Genomic DNA, 9,321 nt, shown 5'->3' with positions numbered 1-9,321 from the left:
ATATAATAGTTTAATTACGCTCCAAGAAATACACACAGTACTCTCTGCCGGAAAGCAGACTGCCCCAGGGGCTGATGAGGTGCATTACAAAATGTTAGCACACCTCTCTGAAAATGCTATTAAAGCACTCCTTGAATTTTTTAATAAGATATGGGTGTTAGGGAAGCTGCCAGAAGCCTGGAAAAAAGCCATTATTGTCCCATTGCTTAAACCAGGTAAACCGCCAACCTCTGCATGCAGTTATCGGCCCATAGCTTTGACAAGTTGCCTTGCAAAGAACTTTGAAAGTATTTTAAATATTAGATTAAATTTTGTTCTGCAATCACGACAACTACTTGACATACATCAGTGCGGCTTTAGAAAAGCACATTCAACAACTGATCATCTGGTCCGCCTCGAGAATACAGTCAGAGAAGCATTTATACATAAACAGAGCTGTCTCGCGGTATTCTTTGAGCTGGAGAAGGCCTACGACACAACTTGGAGATATGGAATACTGCGTGACTTGGTAGACATAGGCATCCATGGGAGGATGCTGAACATTTTAAGCGACTTCCTTGCCAACCGCTCATTCAGTGTACGTCTAGGCACATGTATGTCCAAACCTTTCATTCGGGAGAACGGGGTACCTCAGGGGTGTATCCTAAGCACCACGCTTTTCATTGTTAAAATGAAAAAATGAATTCTGTGGCAAAAATAATCCCACGGTCCATTATGTATTCGATATATGTTGATGACCTGCAAATAGCCTGCACATCTGCCAGCATACCAGTGTGTGAGAGGCAAATACAAATGACATTAAACAAACTCACGGCGTGGGCAGACAACAATGGTTCTAAATTTTCCCCACAAAAAACAGTAGCTATTCTCTTCTCCCTCAAAAGAGGGCTTCACACTGACCCCACTCTGTATTTACAGGAATCTACACTGCCAGTAAAGCAAGAACACAAATTTTTAGGCCTGATCTTCGATAAAAAACACACATTCTTACCCCACATAAATAACTTAAAAAAGAAAGCTTCTCGAGCCCTAAATATCCTTAAAGTGCTCTCAAGAAAACGGTGGGGCTCTGACAGGACATGTTTTCTTCGAATTTACCGCTCTCTGGTACGCTCCTGCTTAGACTATGGAAGCATAGTGTACGACTCAGCCAGACCATCATACTTGAAACGACTCGACCCAGTACACAACACAGGCCTCCGTCTCTCAACAGGGGCTTACAGAACATCACCCATCAATAGCCTCTATGTTGAAACGAACGAACCGTCCCTTACCGACAGAAGAACCATGCTTACGTGTGCATACATACAGAAAATAAGATCTCTCCCGAAACACCTCTGTTATCCTATCGTTACCACATCACCATCCAGAATTCTATTTAACAATAAACCCCGAGCAGTCAAACCAATCCTTCTCCGATTTGAAGAAAAATGCAGAGAATTAGACTTACTAGATGCCCTCCCCAACATTGCCAGTAGACCAGATCCACTTCCACCATGGGAGATTTTTCCCTCTATGTGTGACTTCACACTGGTACACTTACATAAAAAGCAAACTCCTCAAGAACATATACTACAAGAGTTTCTTTCACTAGATGAAAAATACAAAACCTACAAGGCCTTTTACACAGACGGATCGAAGACAACTGATTATGTGGGGAGCGCAATAATCCAGGGAAGTTCGGAGCAAACAGTGCGATTGCCTCAGTGCTCGTCAGTTTTTACTGCCGAAGGGTATGCCATATTAGTAGCCGTAGAAGCTGTACTGCAAGAAAATACTAAACGCAGTGTTATATATTCTGACTCTGTAAGTGTCATTGCAGCGCTGCACCCTAAAAATGCAGAGGAGCCCTTAATTGGAAATATCATCAACAACGCAATAAAGGCTTACAAGCAAGGACAGGAAATCAAATTTTGCTGGGTCCCTAGCCATGTAGGTATCAGGGGGAATGAGAAAGCCGATGAATGTGCTGCACGGGCCCGTAACGGTACAGTAAAACAAATAGACATTCCTTACAAAGATTCCATGAGGATCATACGGAGTAAACTAAGAACAAAATGGCAGACGGCTTGGGACAAGGAAATAAACAATAAACTACACCTCATAAAACCCGTCCTAGGTGAATTGAGGTCGTGTACACATCAGGAGCGTTTCACTGAAGTGATTTTAGCCCGTCTACGCATTGGACACACACACCTTACTCATAACTTTTTACTCACAAAAGAAGTCCAGCCCCTATGTGAGAAATGCGGAGCTCAGCTCACAGTCAGTCATGTATTATTTACATGCAGACACCTAGAAACACTGCGGAAAAAATATTTTACCCGATTTTACGATGAACATATCCCTTTCCACCCAACATTGATTTTAGGCGAAGGAGCACTTATACATATTTCAAACATTTTTAGCTTTTTAGGAGAGGCAGGCCTACTTAAGAAACTATAATTCACACCCAGCGCCTCAATATATATCATGATTCACGTCATCCACTTTCTCATTTCTGAGAAGAAGGCTGAGGTCCTTGATTTATTTTGTTGGGTTCCTCGGAGGTCCTTGCCTGACCAAGGACTGCACCTAAGGAAGCCTAACATTTTAAGGGAGTCATACCTTGCATTTGGCGCATGATGGCCTCAGTCGCCTATGCGCCATTAAACCCAACACAACACAACACAAATAGCAACTGCTGCTGCCAGAAATGTCGTTTTTTTTTTCTTAAATTTTTTTTTTTCAATTACTTTGATATGTCACTAGTCTCACTACTAGCTACCGTCTAAAATTCCTAATCGCACAAAGGCCTAGCCATCATCAAGGAACAGCCGCAGTTACACGCAATGCAAGTGACAAGGTCTTCTAGGCCCGGGACATCGAATTCCTGCTGGCCAAAAAGGTATACGTCAGCAGTGCGGCGGATCAGAAGGAAACCCTGCGGATGCCGGCATTGTGGCCAAGGAAAATGATGCAAAAAGTCCAACGCAACTATTATTTGACGCCACCTTTAGGTAAGCAATTCATCACAGTTCGTTTGATTTTTACGGGCACAACATTGCATGTCTAATTTAGGGTCACCAATAAGTGCAGGGTTGTAAGCAGTCGCCTTGATCAAGCCTGGTAGCCGGTTTTATTTTTGGAGTCATTTCACTGACTACTTAGCGATAATTAAACATTTTTGGCAGTTTAGCGAGTTTATTCTTAACGATTAAGACACAGCCAGCAAGATTTAAAATTTGCCCAGTGGCTGTGCGCTCCCGATCTGTTCTGTATAGCGCGAAGGGGTGGAGGCGTTAATGACCACCTGAAATTGTGGGGTTCGAAGGTCAAAACTTCGCGACACGGGAACATAGTCACTTCGAGATTTTTGCACATCATGGAGTTTATTTTACACTTGACAAGATAAAACTCACCCATGTTTGAAGAAACAGCTGAAATGAGGATAACATGCTCTTTGTTGCACCAACACTTTTGCAGTAAAAAGAATCTGATTTGAGTGCGCACTAGCTAGCTCTTCATAGCTCGTGCTGTCGTTACGCTTCGAAAAAGTTGGCTGATTAACTCTGCTTATATAAAATAATAGCTAGCTAGCTTAGCTACACGGCTGGAATGAATCTTCAGAAAACGCGGCACGAACACAGCCAATTAAAACTATTACGTACTCCCTTACCACGTCTGGAATGTCGACAGTGCTAGCGGAAATGAAGTTCTGCCGTGCGGTACGGAATGCAAAGCTTTTACACTCCATTGTACAATCTGTGTTCATGACAACGTTTCAGCACGTTTGAATTAACTTTTTTTTTTTTTTTTTTTTTTCACTGCTGCTTATTTTCGATACCTTTCAACCGAGCTCTAAATATGGGGAACCAAGAGATGTTTATTTAACGAAAGCCGCGACAGTCTATTTACTCAGCAAAAATTAAAACATTTATAATAATAATAATTGGTTCACAGGAAGAGAAAGGCGCAGTATCTGTCACACTTGTTTCTGTGGACACCTGAACCGCGCCGTAAGGAAAGGGAGGGAAGTGGGAGTGAAGGTGGAAAGAGAGAAAGAGGAGCCGTAGTGGAGGGCTGCGGAGTAATTTCGACCACCTGGGGATCTTTAACGTGCGCTGACATCGCACAGCACACGGACGCCTCTTCGTTTCGCCTCCACCGAAACGCAGCCGCCGCGGTCGGGATCGAACCCGGGTGCTCCGACACAGTAGTCGGGCGTCTTACCACTGCACCACATGGCGGGGGAAAACATTTATGCTGAGTTCAAAATTCAATTAATTTAAGCTAACTCATATAGTTTATGAGTAATGACAATTTACGCTTTCAAAATGCCATATCTGCAAAGATCTGTCTCGTGCATCAAATTGCTATTAGCGTTTTTCAACGCATCGCAATATTTAAAACGAATTAATTGTTAGCCGTGCAAACTAATGTAACTACTGGTTCCCAAACATTGTTTTCGAAAATTATTACAGGCATATATAAATTAAGAGCTTTATGCACTGTTGAATGTCTTGGATGCCATGCGCATTTGGCGTGACTCTATTGCCTTTGGATACGACATGCCGTACGTGTGAGTTACAGCTACTGCACGCGAACGAAATCATGACAAAATCAATCATAAATATTTATTCCCTCATGCCTCTTATCATTTCGTATGCTTTTGGATTTTGTCAAATAAATGTCGCATTGCAACCGACTGAAGTTCTGATCTTCTGATTTCTTCACGATACTAACATGTTTTCCGTCGCCGGAAAGCCTGGGCTTTCGCCCAGTTTTCGTTTACCAGATATATTAAGCGTCTTTTTTTTTTTTTAATTCGTGCACCATATTGTCACGAGACAGGCCAAGAGCGCAAGGTTATGAAAAAAAAATAGCACTCAACATTTTGATCAAACTGCAGCCATTTTATTTGCCGCGTCCTAATTTAATAAGACTTAGGCAAGCATTGTATTCAAGGAAGTTGTAACTGTGGCGAAGTATAAGTGTGTAAGAGCTTAGTACATTAAAATTAGCCAGAATAAAAGAGAAAACCAATAACCTAGGGCTTACTTTAAGGCCAATATCACCTACTCATAACATGTTTCTAATTATTACAACTTGTTCTGACTTTCTTTTGTGTGTGCTAATTTGTTGTTTTTTCTTTGCTTGGTGCCGTTTACTTTTCACTTCCGTCTTTGCTTTGCTTCTGTATTGTTTCTAAGAAACACTTTTCAGGTTATCACGGCCAGTAACCCCGATTTCTGGATCAGTAGTCACTGCCTCTGCATTCGGATGATATTTGTTACAAGTTCAAGTGTGCTCCATTTTAACGCTACCCGTTCCACCCTGGTCCCTGCTCCTGAAGTGAGGAGCGCACATAGCATCAGCTAACGATGGACGCACTCGGGCTGACAAGGACGAGTCTTAATTCTCGTTGAACTGTTGGTTAATGGACCGAGGCTTTCTTTTCAATCCAATCAGGCTGGCTGTTCGGTAACAGAAAAAATTAACTGACGATTACGGCTGTGCTGTATTGGAAATTCACTACCTGTGTGATAATTTGATTTAAAAAATTACAAGGGTTCAACGCTGCTGAACCAAATATTGAGCGAAAGCATTAGCTGCGGGTGACCGGGCGTTCTTCTCTTTTTCTTCTTCCTCAGCCCACATATAAAGCTCCGCTTTAACCAACCCATATGAACGTGCCTTAATTAGTGGCCTATAGGGGTAACGTGAATGCCAGGGCCCCTAGCAGGCTGATTCTGACATAACCGTCCCATGTGAAACGAGAGACCTAAGTTGGCAGCTCCTGCCAGCCCATGTGTCACGTGGGGTGTGACGTCACAGCGTCACGTGGGTAAGACATAACTGCGGCTAGGTCACGCGAAGGCTTGAAAGTGCGAGTAGCATTGCTTTTGCAATAAAATGTCTGAACATTTAAAGGAAATGCTTTCCTGCCGTGCCTGAGAAAATTAAGGAATTCGGCTTGATGATTTTCTCTACCTGGTTGTCTGGGGAGTGGAAGCATTCCGGCCAGATGAGATTAATATTTCATAACGTTTTTTTTTGTGTTATTTCTTTCTGGCACTTATCCACTGATGTACACTCACTCGCAACCGCTCACTCGCACTCACACCCACGGCCGCTCACACTGACATCCGCTCACTTGCACTCGCTAATTTCCACTCACACTCACAAGCACTCACACTCGCTCCCGCTCCCGCTCGCAACCACTCGCACTCACACTCACGTCCATTCCCACTCGCAACCACTCACTCGTACTCACACTCAAGGGTGTGAGTGTGAGTGAGGCGATATGAGTGCACTCATGAGTGAGTGCGCCGACCTATGTTCTCAGAATCAAGATGGCGACCAAATCAGGTGATAATAGCTACAGCATTGCAAATAATTTCTTGGCTACCACGTGAGCACTCATACAATGGAGTCCACCACTTGGTCCACCATGTGTGACGTCATGGTTCCCCAAGGTCCCACCTCCGCGTCCATCGCCGTGCATGTGATGACGCACTCGTTGCACGTGTTGCTTCAATTTCTTCAACGCGACGAAGCGCGTCCCTGTGCGACTATTGGTTCGGCCGCCACGGCCCTCCAAATGTCGTCCTCATTACGGCTTCGAGGACCAAAGGTCGTTAGTGCGAATCGTTCGCACATGCTGGGTCTTACTTAACTCGACTAGTAATTATGCGCTCCATATCGTACCGAATCGTCTTCCATCGCTCTGAACCATCTGCGCCATATGGGCGGGCCATAATTTTGACAACAATAGCAGTTCTCAGAGGCCCAATCTCGGTACCCGTCCGGCTGGCAAATATATAGCAAAACAACAGCATGGGGGATAATTGCTGGCCCGGCGGCAGCGCGCTAGTGAGGGAGGAACCTGTGGTGACGTCACAACATGCCTATCTAGTCATGTGATATACATAACCTACTTACGTGATGGCGTCACAACATGGCTGCCTAGTCATGTGATATATGTGATGACATCACAACTGGCTGCCCTAGTCGTGTGATATAAATATCCCAATTACGTGATGACGTCATAACGTTATACGTGAGGTGTTCACGTAGCTGCAACAGCAGCCTTAATTTGATCACATGGCGTATCGGACAGACGGACGGACGCGAAATGTGTGAACGAAAGCAGTAAGAGATCACGCTCTTAAAAAGAAGTGTTGGATATGTTCTTTTCGCACCTAATAAAGGAAGCATAAAAAATATAGCGCGATAAGTTGCACATGTGCGATTCAAGCTTCAGGTTAGGAAAAGACGGATAAAAATGGAACAGTGAAGACCAGACTTCATTTCAATAGTTACAGATTATTTACATATTTACAAATGCCAGCAATTTGCCAGAAGAAAACTTTACAGCAATTCTGCTGTAAAGTTTTCATCTTGCTCTTCTGTGTATTTGCTGTTATCATGCCTGTTCTCGAACTGTCAATATTTATTATTTAACAACGTGTTGCAGCAGCGCGCAAGGTGTTGCCCAGCATTGTGACAGGATGCTGGCCATCCCTGCAGGTATCGACATCCTCGTAATCTGAAAGCAGGTCTTAGAGCACCAAGAACGTCGTTTTAATTACCTCGGCATTAAATCTGGTGGAATTGTCTTTTATGTTTTTTCTAATATTAGTTACGCGTGCAAAGACTACAACAGATTGTAGGAACTTCAGAACTTCAGGCTGTCAAGTTACAGTTAAAGCTTTGATCAAGCTACCAGCGCAGGCTATCCACGGCAGCTTCTTTACTGCTGCATGCACACAAAATAATGCTATATGTATAGAAGTCTGTGAAGTTAATTCTGTGTTCAGCAAGCCTTTCTCCATTAACTGCTATCACACACGGTTTTTCAGGCTTCTTGCATCTCTGGATAGAGCAGTTCTGAAGTGTAATCGTTTCCGACTCGAAAACTCTTGTACGGAGAAATGATAATTTGATCCGGAGACACGGCGGTGCAGGCCAAACTTGGCCTCTAAGCTGTCAACTGAAATCTTTTTATAAAGTTTAGAAAGTTTAGTGCTGCTATGTGTAATGCTGCACACGCACCCACATCATTAACATCTCATTCATTACGCGAATACAATAAATTCAGTGGTCTGATATACTAAGAACTGATTCGCCAAACACTACGCTTACTAAATATACGAAAAAAAAAAAAAGCCTTCTGCGCAGCAATCAGCAGGTTGTATAGTTTGGTGTTCGGGTGCATGAGGCAACCGCTCGTCTTGCAAAGTGTCATGGACGCTTCTCTCATTCTTGGCTCCGCCCGCTCTGCATTTCGAGCAAGGAAGGCTACGTTTATTTCTGTTTCCTATAATCAGGAACCTTGCAAAGTAAAATAAAACTGTGTTCACGACTTCCACGTCGTTCCGGTCGCTGCGCGAAACCTCGTCGTGATCCCATTCCTCAGTTTCAATTATGTGGCCCAATTTTTCATTTAGAGCATCAAATGGTGATCGTTCTAGACCATGCACTTCTAAAAATTTCGAGGAAGGTTGAAATATCGAACGCCGGTTCTTTATCTCGTGCTTCGCATTTACAGAACTTGGGCGATTTCAACAACTTGTCATTCGTTACAACGGCAAAGCTAAGAGCGACGAAAACCGGAATTTTCTCTCTCTCTCTCTCTCTCTCTCTCTCTCTCTCTCTCTCCACTGCATGGTGGAAGTTGCCATCACCCCGTTTCAAAGGGGGCGCTCTCATATTTCCATCCATCAATCCACCGCCCCCTAAAAGCGTCTATCCCCGTGGACCGCTTGATTCTCTCTGTGCATTTCTTTGGACGAATGCAACTTCCGACATTATCACTCCGATAACTGAGACTGAATACGGTAGGACGGCGTGTACTCCTAGGGATTCTGAACGCGCAGATATTCGCCCCTGTGGACAAGTAATGGTTAGAGGTTTTCTGTTATCCATGACGGATTTCCATTTACTCCCGAAACAAAGTATCTTTGATTTAAGCGGATAAATGAATATTAATTTTTGCCTACTTATTTTACCTTGGCGTTTCACATGTAAGCATCGCTATTATGTCGCAATTCATAACCAAGTCGGCGCATGGCAACAAAAAAAAAAAAAAAAAAAAAATTAAAGCAGCTAGCCAGCAGCACCGTAAGAAATAGCGAGAAATTAGAGTTTCATTTCTCTTTCATTACTCTTTATTCCATTCCTCCCTGCGTACGGCGGAACAGCGACGCCAGCAAACATCCCTAGGTGGTTCCCAAGGATGCGATTAGGCATGCCTGTCTATCTTTAGCACCCGGATTTACATAGTTTATCCGCATACCGACGACCAGTGATGCAATAAACCATAATTAGGGCAAATCG

The sequence above is a fragment of the Amblyomma maculatum genome, chromosome 1 (genome assembly GCF_055883805.1).
Source record: "Amblyomma maculatum isolate TAMU_Amacu chromosome 1, ASM5588380v1, whole genome shotgun sequence".
NCBI classification, from domain to species: domain Eukaryota; kingdom Metazoa; phylum Arthropoda; class Arachnida; order Ixodida; family Ixodidae; genus Amblyomma; species Amblyomma maculatum.
Note: the sequence above shows the minus strand (reverse complement) of the source record.